The sequence below is a fragment of the Canis lupus genome, chromosome 19 (assembly GCF_048164855.1).
Source record: "Canis lupus baileyi chromosome 19, mCanLup2.hap1, whole genome shotgun sequence".
Lineage (NCBI taxonomy): Eukaryota > Metazoa > Chordata > Mammalia > Carnivora > Canidae > Canis > Canis lupus.
Window position 1 is genome coordinate 14,841,427 of NC_132856.1, and position 12,697 is coordinate 14,854,123.

General features: G+C 36.5%; 1 long non-coding RNA gene across 27 annotated transcripts in view; it reads left to right on the forward strand.

The window, feature by feature from the left end:
* The window catches only part of LOC140609928 (uncharacterized), a 618,500-nt gene that overhangs the window by 33,571 nt on the left and 572,232 nt on the right, over positions 1-12,697 (forward strand). For all 27 annotated transcript variants that reach the window (XR_012011676.1, XR_012011678.1, XR_012011681.1 and 24 more), the window contains one exon: positions 10,684-10,775. This is a non-coding gene — a long non-coding RNA (uncharacterized lncRNA). The remainder of the gene's footprint in view (positions 1-10,683; positions 10,776-12,697) is intronic.

Sequence of the window (12,697 nt, forward strand, 5' to 3'; positions counted from 1 at the left end):
CATCCCCAATTTACAGATAAAAAAATAAGGCTTGGGAAAATTCAGTAAATTTCCAAGGTCTATGGACTTCAGAACCTGAACTCTCAACTTCTAAATTCAAATGCCATAAAATACCATCTTGCAACTTAATGGAAAAAGCAAATAAGTTGGTTCTATTTTTAGTTTTGTCATAACCTAGTTACGTGACCCTTTTATCCCTCTCTCTCTTTTTTTTAACTGCAGGTGATATGGGGAGAATAGAGGCATTGGTTCTATGGTCTTTAAGCAGTGAGGGGCTGAGGCCAGCTCATTCCAGTTCATAAGAAACAGCTATTAAATTTATAGTTTTTTTTTTGTTGTTTTGTTTTGTTTTGTTTTGTTTTTTTTTTTAGCTGGCTGATGTCATCCTCATAGCATGAAACTGACAGTAATGGAAGCATTTACACCATGGAAATTGACAAACACTTTAAGTCAGGGCTTTCCCCTGGTTTTTCAACATTTACCAGCATACCACTGCTTCTAGGTCTCTTAGGGCTGATTCTGTGCTTTTCAACCTTGCCTACCCAACTGGAAGAAACTTTATGTCCCTTTATCTCTAGCACCTAGCAGAGTGTGAATCTAGTACATATTTGATGATGGTGGTGGTGATGAGGATGATGAGGAGGATGATAGTGATGATTAAATCATCCCATTAGTACCTTAAATCTTTGAATGGGCTCTGCTTAAAGTTAATTACCTGGAAATGATGGAAGCTCAAGGGAAGCTTTTCCTATGTCCCCAGTGACCTGGGGATTGACCTATTTTTTAATGGGGATGCTCTCACACAGCTTAAGATATCTCTTTGCAGTTTGACTATCCTTTCTCAGATTATTATACTGAATGAGAAAGTATAACACAAAAAGAGGGATCCCTGGGTGGCGCAGCGGTTTGACGCCTGCCTTTGGCCTGGGGCACGATCCTGGAGACCCGGGATCGAATCCCACGTCGGGCTCCCGGTGCATGGAGCCTGCTTCTCCTTCTGCCTGTGTCTCTGCCTCTCTCTCTCTCTCTCTCTCTGTGACTATCATAAATAAATTAAAATTAAAAAAAAAAAAGAGTACATATGAAGTCATTCTTATATACACTAGTTCTGTCCAGCTTTTCTGGAGCTAAAGAATTCAAATGTTTTTCATTTTTAGTTCGATTCAGAATCCTATTTTGTCTCTTCTTCTCTGCTAACCTGGATAGCATCCTAACTTTCCTGTCTCCTACTTCTTTCCCTCCAGTTCCCTCTTTCTTTTTATTAGATCAAAATTGCTCTATATGCTTTACCTCATTACTCTAATTCTTATTTTCATGCTCTTTCTTGGGTAGTCTTTCTTCCTGGATCTGAAGAATTCCAGTTAGTTCTTAATTTAATGTTGAACATACTCTTTGTATATAATTAAGTTGTATATTGACGAGGTAATAGAAAGAACCCTTGACTTCTGGTGAAGGAGGCCTGGATAATTTGGTTTTGCTTTTATTCTTTAACTATTTGAATTTTAGTTTTCTCATTTATTAAATAATGCAGCTGGATTCTCTTATTGGTTTCCAAACCTGCCTATGCTTCAGTATCACTCAAGGAATTTGATAAAAATACAAATGGCCAGACTTGATCTAATTCAAAACTAATGAGTCTCTTTTGAAGATGAGGGAACTAGGAATGGCTGGTGGGGGAGAATTTTATTTTAGTCCAGTTCTGCATGTCACTAGATTGAGTAAGATTTCCAACCACTGGAATAGATTACCTCCAAGGTGTTCTACAGTCCTGAAATTATGTATCTGATGTTTTACCTCATCTTTCTTTGCCTTCCATCTTCCCCACTTTCTATCAGAAAGTATTGAAGGCTATAAGTGTGAGCCAATTTAAGGCACTGGGGGATTATTGTTCTGTCCAGATTTATATAATTATTTTGTTAAGGTTTCTGAACACTACTGTGTTCATGTTGTGTTTTATACAATGATTTGGTTTAATTCAATGGCTAATAATAAAATGTACAGTATTGCAATTAATCCTAGGAAATATAAAACCACTAATGAAAGACATGCATTATCACATGATAGCCTATGAAACCATATTTAGTAAATAAGAAAACAAAAAGAAATAGCTTGTTGCTTCCAAGAACCATACAAAACTTATGACATAGCGTAGTACTACTGGTTCCTGGAACTAATTATATTTTATAGTCCTAGATTGATATGCTTAGAAGGAACCTAGAAATCATCTGCTTTATACAAATGAAAAAAATGAGAAGACCCTCAAGAGCTTAAGACCTGTATTCAGTGAGGGGCAGAATTGGAGTTACAAATCATTTCACAGGGATAGAATTTCTTCTTTTATTTTCTTTTTATAATGAAAACAAATAGGGCTATTTCTATAATGAAGCATTGGTGAAATGTGCTACTTATTTTTAATTATGCTTGTAAGTTCTCATTTCTCATAATGAAAGACATAGTTATATTTTTTCATGTATTAATAGTATTTAGGGAGATGAGTTAGACATTTATTGTTGGTGAGTCACACACTACCTTTTCAAGCTATTTGCTCATTTAAATTAACTTACATATTCATGCTGTGCTGCTATCTAGCCTCAGTTTTAGGAAGTATAATAAGTATTTTATGTCTATTCCTATGGCAGTTAAGCCTAAGCACCTCTATTGTCTCTTATATAGAAGATCCTTTTAAATTTCTTGTCAGAGCACAATGTTGGGTCTGGTCACTAAATTCCCTCAAGGGAGTTGGGATCTGAGAAAAATTTGCACCCTGTACTTGAACACACAAACTTGAGAGCCAGACAGGTCAGAGTTCATATATTTTAATTGTCATGTATAAAGTAACTGGAACCACAGTAAAATGAAATTGATTAGGAAATGAGCCTCCTGGGAGATGTTTTTAGGATACATATTCTTTTAGGATGCTGTAAGCCAAGCAGAAACAAGTCAATATGATTTTTTTCTGTTCTTGTTCTAAAGCTGTTGCTTCTGCAACTTCTGACCCTTGCAGCATAGTTGCTTGGCTGGGTGATATTTGCTGATTTCAGCAGTAGAGCTCTTATGTAGGGAACAGTGTTGGTTGTATGCCCAACCAATATTTTGCTTTTCCCTTCTCCTAAGAGAATTCTGATTTTGTCCAAGTATCTACCCTCCTCTTAGAGCTATATGCTTTAGGAGAAGTGGACCTCATTTGTAGTATAGCAGGTAGATCCTGAATTGAGTGAACCAGTCATGGTGATTTAAATGAATCACTTGTCAGTGATTGGTTTATAGATGACATGTGATTTGTTCTGGCCAATAAGATAGGAGAGGACTGCTGGGGTGGAAGTAGCAGATACTGGGAAAAGTTTTTGTTTTGCTTTTATGAAGGCTATATCAGAAGAGACCATCCTTCTGCTTCTTGACATTGTCTTGTTTTATGTTTTTGGAGCTTTTATTTTACCCCTGGCCTACAGATAAAGCCAACATAGAGGAGAAGAGAAGCAAGATAATTATAGGGGTGTGGAGCTGGAGCCCTGAGCGCACAAACTTTGGAATTGCTCTACTTCTGAAATTCCTTGTATAGGAGACAATACATACCATTATTTCAACACACTGAAACAGTCTGTACTTGCAGCTAAGTCATTCTCTTGGCTATATTTCTATATAGTACGTCTATTATTCTAGCCTGGTCACAGGTTCTTTTTCTAATTGCTCTCATCACAAATTGAGACTAGACTATAATGAAATGGATGTGCAGCATAGAGAATAATTTTCAACCACTCATAAAGCCAAACCAACCTTAGGGTGTCTTCCTAGATGCGGTACACCCAGATGCTGCACAGGACAAATGTGATGGGCAATACCTGCTCCAGAGATTCCCACCAGGTTGGTTAGGGGTTTATTAGGCCTGCATTCGAACTTCTTCCTCTACCCAGTCCTGCCTCTTCATTCTTCCTTTCACTGGTGGTGTTCCCTAATAAACATCTTGCATCCTAAACACCATCTTGGCATCCACTTCTAGAGAACCCACCTGCAGCTCCAGATTAGCTTCCTGTTTAACTTCTGTCCAATTCAGTCTCCCAGTGTCCAGAAGCAGCTCATATCCTATGATCATTCCATATCTTTGTGAACTTTGCTGTCTTAGGCAAATTGACTATGCAGAAGCTTTTTAAAAAATTTTTTTTCAGAGATTAATTCCAAGTACAGGAAAAACTTCTTCCCAGGATATTTTGCTATAGGGTACTCAGTATTTTTTTCCCAAGGGAGCCCCCATCCCTTTTCATAGGGGCAGCATCTTGCTGTATAAATACCTCCAAAAAGACAATCACAAAGAAGTCTGATATTTGTGTGTTGTCTGGTTTATATATTCTTATTCACAGTTGTTTTATTGCCATGCTGGGTGACCTCAGGTGAATTGCTTAATCCTCTGAGCCTCAACTTTCTCTTTCATTAAATAAAAATAATCACTCCCCTCACAAAATTGTAGTTAAACTTAATCGTATATGAAGAATACCATGGGCAGTGTTGAATGTAGTAAGTTCTTACTTGTGGTTAGATTCCTTTTTCTTCTTTCTCACCATTCTCACTCCTGTTTTAGCCCCATATAAATTCTGTATCTTGTTGAAATAAAATTACAGTGAACATCAAGGGCAATCATGAAGGAAGAAATAAGTCAAACATGGTATTATTAAGTATATATGTATACCTATAAATATATATTTATATGTATATTTTATAAATTAGTATAGTATATATTATAAATATAAGTATACATACCTATGTGTAAGTATTTATTATTAAACAATATTTTAGATTAATAATTATTAAGTAATAATTACTATTAAATAATTTTAATTATACTTAAATATATTATTAATTATATAGATACACACATACACATAAATACACACACACTTATATATCAGTGAGGAAGAGCCATCCTATTTGTCAGTCTGGGTGAGGTTGGAAATTTTAGAGGTACATTGAACATATGAACTTTAGAGTTGTTTGTTACTTTGTTTGTTTGCTTTTAGCATGATTTATAGGCTGGTATCCTACCAGCTGCCTTAGGGAGGTGTCTGTCAGACTGTTTATGAGTCCTGGTCTATGCTGACCCTTACTCAAAATGAATTCATTTATTAACATTAGGGTTCAAGGACTTGCTGATCTGACATATTCTGACAGATGCAGACTAGGCTGTTCTTTTAACCCTATAGTCTTATGTTTGGAGAAGAAGGCCATTTATCCAGTCATGCCATCTAGTGCATGATGCATGATGCCTCTCTTCCTGTCTGCCATTCTTCCCTCCCTTTCCTTCAGTATATTTACTATAAAATTTACTCACTTCATGTATATAGTTTAAGGATTTTTTAGTAAACTTACACAGTGTTATCATCACCACAATCCAATTTTAGAACATTTCCATTGCTTCTAAAATATTGCTCGTGCCCATGATTAGTCACTTCCTGTTCCCACCTCATTCTACTTTCTTTCTATAGATTTGCCTTTTCTAGACATTTTGTATAAAGGGAATCAGAAATATGTAATCTTTTGCTTTTGTCTTCTTTCGCTTACCATAATCTTTTTGAGGTTCATCCACATTGTATGTATCAGTATTTTGTTCATTCTTATTGCTGGATATGAATCTGGTTTTTGGATATAACACATTATATTTACCCACTTAACAGTGAATTGTTGTTTTCATTTTCTGTCTATTAGAGATAATGCTCTCATGAACTTTTTCTGCATAGGTCTTTGTGTGGACATATATTTTCATTTCTCTTCCACCTAGAAGTGGAATACCGGATACCATTAGTAAATTATATTTGCTTTTAAAAGGAAGTACCAAACTGCTTTCCAAAGTGTCTGTACCATTTCCTGTATTTATTTATGGTATGATTAGTTATTTGGTGTTTATTAAGAAACAGAAAGTTATTAATGAGAGTATATAGTGATAGATACTGTGATGTGACACCTCCAATGCTTCTGCAGGACTGAAGGTCTTCTGTTGCTCCAGCTTCCAGAAGCACTAAGTGTTAGCTCTCTCCAGAAATTGCCCCCAACTGAAGAGTCACCTCTCCCATGGTGAGAGCCCCTTCTCAGGACAGTCAGTATCCAATAACTGGTTGAAATGAGGCTTATGAAATCCTTAGGTCTTGCCCCAACTCAGGACTGCTCCAAAGGGCTATCTAGCTTCAGAGCTTTGAGGTCCACTAAAGCCCTTTGAGGAACTGCAGCCCAGCTGCTGACTTCTTTCTTCCCTTTCTCCAGAAGAAGGCGGATCCCCAGGGCACTCCCTAATAAACTTTCTGCATGTTACTCTCTAAATTGGCTACTGGAAGAAACTAGTTTTGAAAGTAACAAATTGGTACCTTTTATATATTACAGATTACATTGACACTAGTCTTATTAAGTAGATCCTTCGACTGGCAAGAATTAGCCTACTTTCTTGAAGCTTGAAACCAAATTTCAATCCCTGCAAAGAATCAGCTTCTGTTATTTTAATCTACCAAGAGAGGGCAGTGAGATGATAGTTAAACTCGCAGCCCCGTGGTAAGAATAAAGGAGAATTTAATTATTTCTGAAATTTCCAGCACTTTGTTTTCTAGAATAATTACTTTTATTAGCTCTTCCTATATCATCCAGAGATCTGTAGAATATGCAGGAATGAACTTTATTTAGTAAACTCTAAAAACAGCAGAATTCCAAGAACTCCTTTTTTAAGGACACTTTTCAGCACAGGCTGTGCTTTTAATTTTTAATTAATTAGTATTTCCATTGATAGTATAGAAGCATTTGAACAAAGTGGATTTTTAAAAATTTAGTCAAGGATGACTTACAAAATCAGAGAATGTTAGACTCCTGAGTTTATCTAGTTTGTGCTCCTTATAGGTGGAAATACATGATGTATAAGAGTTGGAATGCTTGGTTTAAGATACCAAGGAGAGGGCAGCCTCGGTGGCTCAGCAGTTTAGTGCTGCCTTCAGTCCAGGGTGTGAATCTGAGGACCTGGGATTGAGTCCTGTGTTGGGCTCCCTGCAGGCCTGTGTCTCTGCCTCATTCTCATGTGTGTCTCTCGTGTGTCTCTCATGAATAAATAAATAAAATCTTAAAAAAAAAAAATACCAGGAGAATAAGTCCTAAAATTTGGTCAAATTTCTTTCTTTCTTTCTTTCTTTCTTTCTTTCTTTCTTTCTTTCTTTCTTTCTTTCTTTCTTTCTTTCTTTCTTCTTTCCTTTCTTTTCTTTCTTTCTTTCTTTCTTTCTTTCTTTCTTTCTTTCTTTCTTTCTTTCTTTCTTTCTTTCTTTCTCTCCCCCCCCCCCCCCTCTTTGTCTCTCTTTCTTTCTTTTAATTAAACCTTGCTTTCCTTTATTCTATTATAGGACTTTGGTTATTTTCAGTTTTCCAGGGAGTTAAAAACTTTTATTTATTAAGAAAAACACAATAAATCCTCACAAAAGGATCTGATGATCTACCAATCATTTACCTGATTGGAAACAGGTATTAGCATTGGAAAATCAGTCTAAAAATGATATTTTCAGTGACTGACTTGGCATATTCCAGGATTTGTTTTCTTTCCTTTGCATTTCCAGTCATTTTTAATACTACTGTTTTTGATGCATGTGACTATTCATATTTAACATTATTTTCTATTTACTGTCTTAAAAATGTGCATAATTAGTGGAGTCAGATGTAGTTGACCAATTTCCATCTTGCATGATCTGGCTTTATTTTGTGGTATCTAAAACTCTTCTGGATAAAATGCTATTGTTTAAGAATATAAAACCCTCTAGGGAAATTCTTAACAAAATGAAATTCCAATAACCACTCCCTTCATCTTTGTTAATATCAATATTAATTATCTAACATCTTTGCTTGGCAAAACCAGGAAATATCCTGCTATCAGACCTGATTACGTTTTAATACCAGTTATATTTATGGAGCTTCCCACATGCTGGTTGTCCTTTGTTCAAACTGAGGCAAAGTTCAGTGCCATTTATTTTTTGATGACCTTCTTCTTGCCATGAATTAAAATTCCTCTTACACCCAATTCCCTTTGTCTCTGTAAATATGTACCCTTGTTGTATCGGAATCCTAAAGAATTAGGAAGTGTAATTATAAATGCATTGCTTATTGGGCAGTTTAAATTTTCTATCTCTTTATCGGTGTGCTTTGAATTTAAGTGGTGTATGTGAGAGAGAGAAAGGTGTGGGGGAAGGAGGAAGGGAGAAAGGTGGGGTATGGGGGAGAAAAGCGAAGAGAAGAGAGAGACATTTTCTTTATTGGTTTTCCTGCTTATTTTCTTCTAGATTCAGACCTGGGGCCACTTTATCACTTAAAGAGTCAATCATGCTTCAGTGTTAATTCTTTCAGTACTGAGGTTTCTTTTTAAGGAACCCAAAGTCATTGGCTTAGTATCAGTGTAGTGTCAGTTTATCTTTCCTAATGGTCCAACTCTGACCCTAGGTTCTTATTTGTTCCTCTGGAGCCTTCAGTAAATTCATCTAACTTTTCTGAGCCTTGGTTTCCTTGTATATAAAATGTGGTTAAGAATACCTAACTCAGAGCATTGATGTGAGAATTAAATGAGATGGTAGCTATAAAATGCTTAGCACATAACTCTTAGTGTGGGATCATGATCCATCTTCATCAATTCCTCACATTCAAAATTCTCCCTGTTTTAGATTGGCACTTACACAGAGTATGGATAACCAAGGGCAGCTTGTATTATATACCCTACATTTCCCACTACATCCTAAAAGGAATGGAAATATAACAGGGCCAAATCCTCAAACAAAAGTAATGCATTTCTGGTGGAATTTCAAGCATTAGTTAGCCAAATGGAAGGATCTGATGAAGTGTTTGTTAGCTTCTTCATGGCTTCCAAAATTATTCCACATAAGGAATTTACCTGTTTTGTGTTTGGGCATGACTGTTGGGCTTTGGGAAACTTGAATTTTTGATTATCAGGATGACTACTTTACCCAGTCATTCTTTCTTTCCCCTACTTCTGGCCTTTATTAATGTTCTTTCCTGTTAGTGCTGCTGTATCTTCTGCATATACCAAATAATTTCCAGTACGGTGCTTTTGTAAAGTTGCCTTGTATTTATTTGCAAGTATCTACTAAAAATCCTTAATTATAATTTATGAGTAAACTAAATTAAAGTTATATTTCTGCTAAGGTTTTGAAATTTTGGAATGCCATAGTTCTAATGTATTGTATTATATACTTTCATATGCTTTCATATGTGTTGCTAAAAATGAACTAAAGCACTCACATTTCTGAAATGTGATCTTTTTATAATTCTTTCCTTCTTTTAAAAAAATCATATTTTGGGGCACTTGGGTAGCTCAGTGGTTGAGCTTCTGCCTTTGGCTCAGATCATGATCCCGTGGTCCTGGGATCAAGTCCTGCATCAGGCTCCCTGTAGGGTTCCTGCTTCTCCCTCTGCCTATGTCTCTGTCTCTCTCTGTGTCTCTCATGAATAAATAAATAAAATCTTTAAAAAATTCATATTTTACTATGTAAAAATAAATTGGAAAAATTTGGAATATTTGTTTTTTTATGAAATACTACAATTTGGGGAGTGGTTAAATAAGCTTAGGGCAATTAACAGAGATACCACTGTGAGAATTTAGATAGTATCTCATTTGTGAAAAAATGTTTTGTAAGCTACAAAGTGTTATTTATATATGAGGAATCATAATCATTATTGCCAAAAAAGTTGATAAGCTACAGTTGCAGTCAGTTATAAAAATGACTACAGGAATTTTAAAGGAATAATTATGTGTTCAAGTTTAATGGTCTTTGGATTCAAGGTTTGACAGGATTATCTTTAAGGTAATCAACCTTGAGATTCTCTGAAAACACAAGCAATAATTCAAAAATAACAAAAATGTTAACACAACCATGGCTGTCCCTGCTCTCACCAATATGCAGAGGACAGTTTTGTCCTATTAACTGATGAGAGTTGGTTCAGATGTGTTAGACATTACTGCTGTAATGACATCTAATATTGGTGGTTAAGTATCACTTTTATAATCTGAGAAAGTCAAGGCTGTCTTTTCCTAACATCTCTCTACTGTTTATAAGGAGCTTCCTTTCCAGTGATGTACTTTGTAATCTGTTTTATCTTTGATCTGTTTTATCATTCAAGTTAATACTTCATGGAAAACCTAAATGAGATGCTATTTCTCTCAGGAAAAAAACAAAACAGAACAATGGAAAGAGTCAAAGAGCAACTGAGTTAGATGTTTACAACTCATACCTATGGAAGAATAATATGTGTACCTTTCCCTTCTGTTTTTTCTTTAAAGAAAGGATTCTGGGACGACTGGGTGGCTCAGGGGTTAAGCGTCTGCCTTCGGCTCAGGGCGTGATCCTGGGTCCCAGGAGCGAGTCCCGCATTGGGCTCCCTGCGAAGAGTCTGTTTCTCTCTCCGCCTGTGTCTCTGCCTCTCTCTCTGTGTCTCTCATGAATAAATAAGTAAAATCTTTAAAGAAAAAAGAAAAAGAATTCTGGTGCTGCAGATCACAGAAGCATTTATGGCTCACAGAATTATTGTCACCCCAAACTCCTCTTTCCTCTGTTTATTAGTGTGGTGATGCTTGATGGTGAGAAAAGGATTGGCATTTTGAAGAGGCATAATACCAATGAAGTGGCTTGTGGTGGTTCTTTTATTAAAAATCTCTGTGTTCCTTTCCAGAGACTCCCTAATTAGCTCAGGCTCTGGCCCAGAGGACTGCATGGCTGTATTTAACCACCTGGGAAGTGGCACTGGAAAGATGCTGGCTCAGCGTAAGTAACTGGGTTGTATCCTGGCTGCCTTTTGGGTGAGAGCTTTATTTTTAACTCGCCTCCTTCTTTCAGATGATTGCTGAGGTCTGATCATAGTGAGGGAGAGCTCCCTTTCATTCTTAGATCTTTTTTTCCTATTTAGTAGAGTTCATAACTCTTTTCTTCTTGTATTTTGCCACTAGGTGAAGGGAATTAAATGTTAGGCTTCTCTGGAAAATGTTATGTGCCTAATACTAATACTCTTCTTTTCTTTGGGTCTTCTATTACTCAATGATATAATAAATAAAATAAAATAAAATAAAATAAAATAAATAAAATAAAATAAAATAGGCAGTTTATTTGCAATCTTCAGTGTGGTAAAGGTTATAAATATGTAGAAAATTATACAGCCTTGCCCACTTAGAGCGATAACTATAATATAAGGCAGACTAAAAGATCAGAGAGGAATATTCATAGGGTCCTTTGAGAGCTCAAAATACTTTAAGGGGATAAGGGAATGCTTCCTAGAAAATGTGGTATTTATATAGGGCTTTAAAGCTGGGAAGGCTTTATAGGCAAGGAGGAGGCTGAGGGCATTTCCCAGTCAGTGAACTGAGTGGAAAAAAGCAAGAGTCTTAAGAATGCTTGATGATTGCTGGAGTACAAACAAACCATTATTGATGAGTGTTGGGTACATGGTTGGGTGTACTAGGAGACTAAACTAGAGAGACATGTTGGAGCAGGATCCAGGAGGGGCTTGAATCTGTGAGGCTAGGGAATTGTACAGTTCTAGATCTCTTCCCATAGACTTTGGAGCCAGTTGAAATATTTTTTTCTTTGCTTTTAAAAAAATCCTACACCTTTTCCTTGAATTATTTTGGAGTCATGCACTTGGTGTGAGAGCAATACATTTTATGAAGTAGAAATCATTTGGAAGACAAGTTCATGATGCCATTTCTTTTATTTAATCATCTTTGGAAGGAGTGAATTTATTATATATTTATTTTGAGAGAGACAGAGACAGAAAGAGACAAAGATAGAGCAGGTGGTGTTGGGGGTGGGGGGAAGAGAGAATCCTAAGCAGGCTCCACACTCATTGTGGAGCCAGGCATATAGCCTGATACAGGCCCAACTCCAGGCCCCACATGGTCAGACATGGGGCCTGATGTGAGGCTTGATATAGTGATTGACATGGGGCTCAACACAAGGGATTGATCTCATGACCCTGAGATCATGACTTGAGCCGAAATCAAGAGATGCTTAACCGACTGAGCCACCCAGGCGCCCTTAGAAGGAGTGACTTTTAAACCTGATCACATGAACTAATATACAAGGAGAGAGTTTGAAAAGGGTGATATCTTTTACAAATGGGAGATTCTTCTATTCTGAAGAAAATCCTTGACCCTTTCATTATCGTATCTACATTTATTTAAAACTTCACATTGCTTTTCTTTCCTTTTATTACCTGCCTTCCACCTTTGTTTAAAAAATAGACAATATAATAACATTACAGAAAGTTTGGAAACAGAGAAAAACATATCCATGAGTTCCCTTCTTTTGTAGAACTACTGCTGTTACTCTGGCTAGGGATTAGGGAAAATTTGGACTTTTGTGGTTTTTGCCAGCCTGGCATTCATTATTTTTATTCCTTATGTAGCACTCTGATTTTCTCTGGAGAAACAAACTACTCTTGGGCCATGTGGTCAGTATTGAACTGACCTATTGTTACATCTTAGAGGGATCCTGGCATAGCCAAATTAACAGTTGCATTGTCTTACCTGATGAGTGGTTTAGAGATGGGCATGTGTTTAAGCCAGGGCATTCAGAACCACCGACTCAATTCTGTGACTTTTGCTGGAACTTTTAGAAAAGAAGCATGCTTTTCTACTGGGGTTGATGAAAAAATAGAATATATGTCCAAAGCTATTGGTAACCATCTTCCT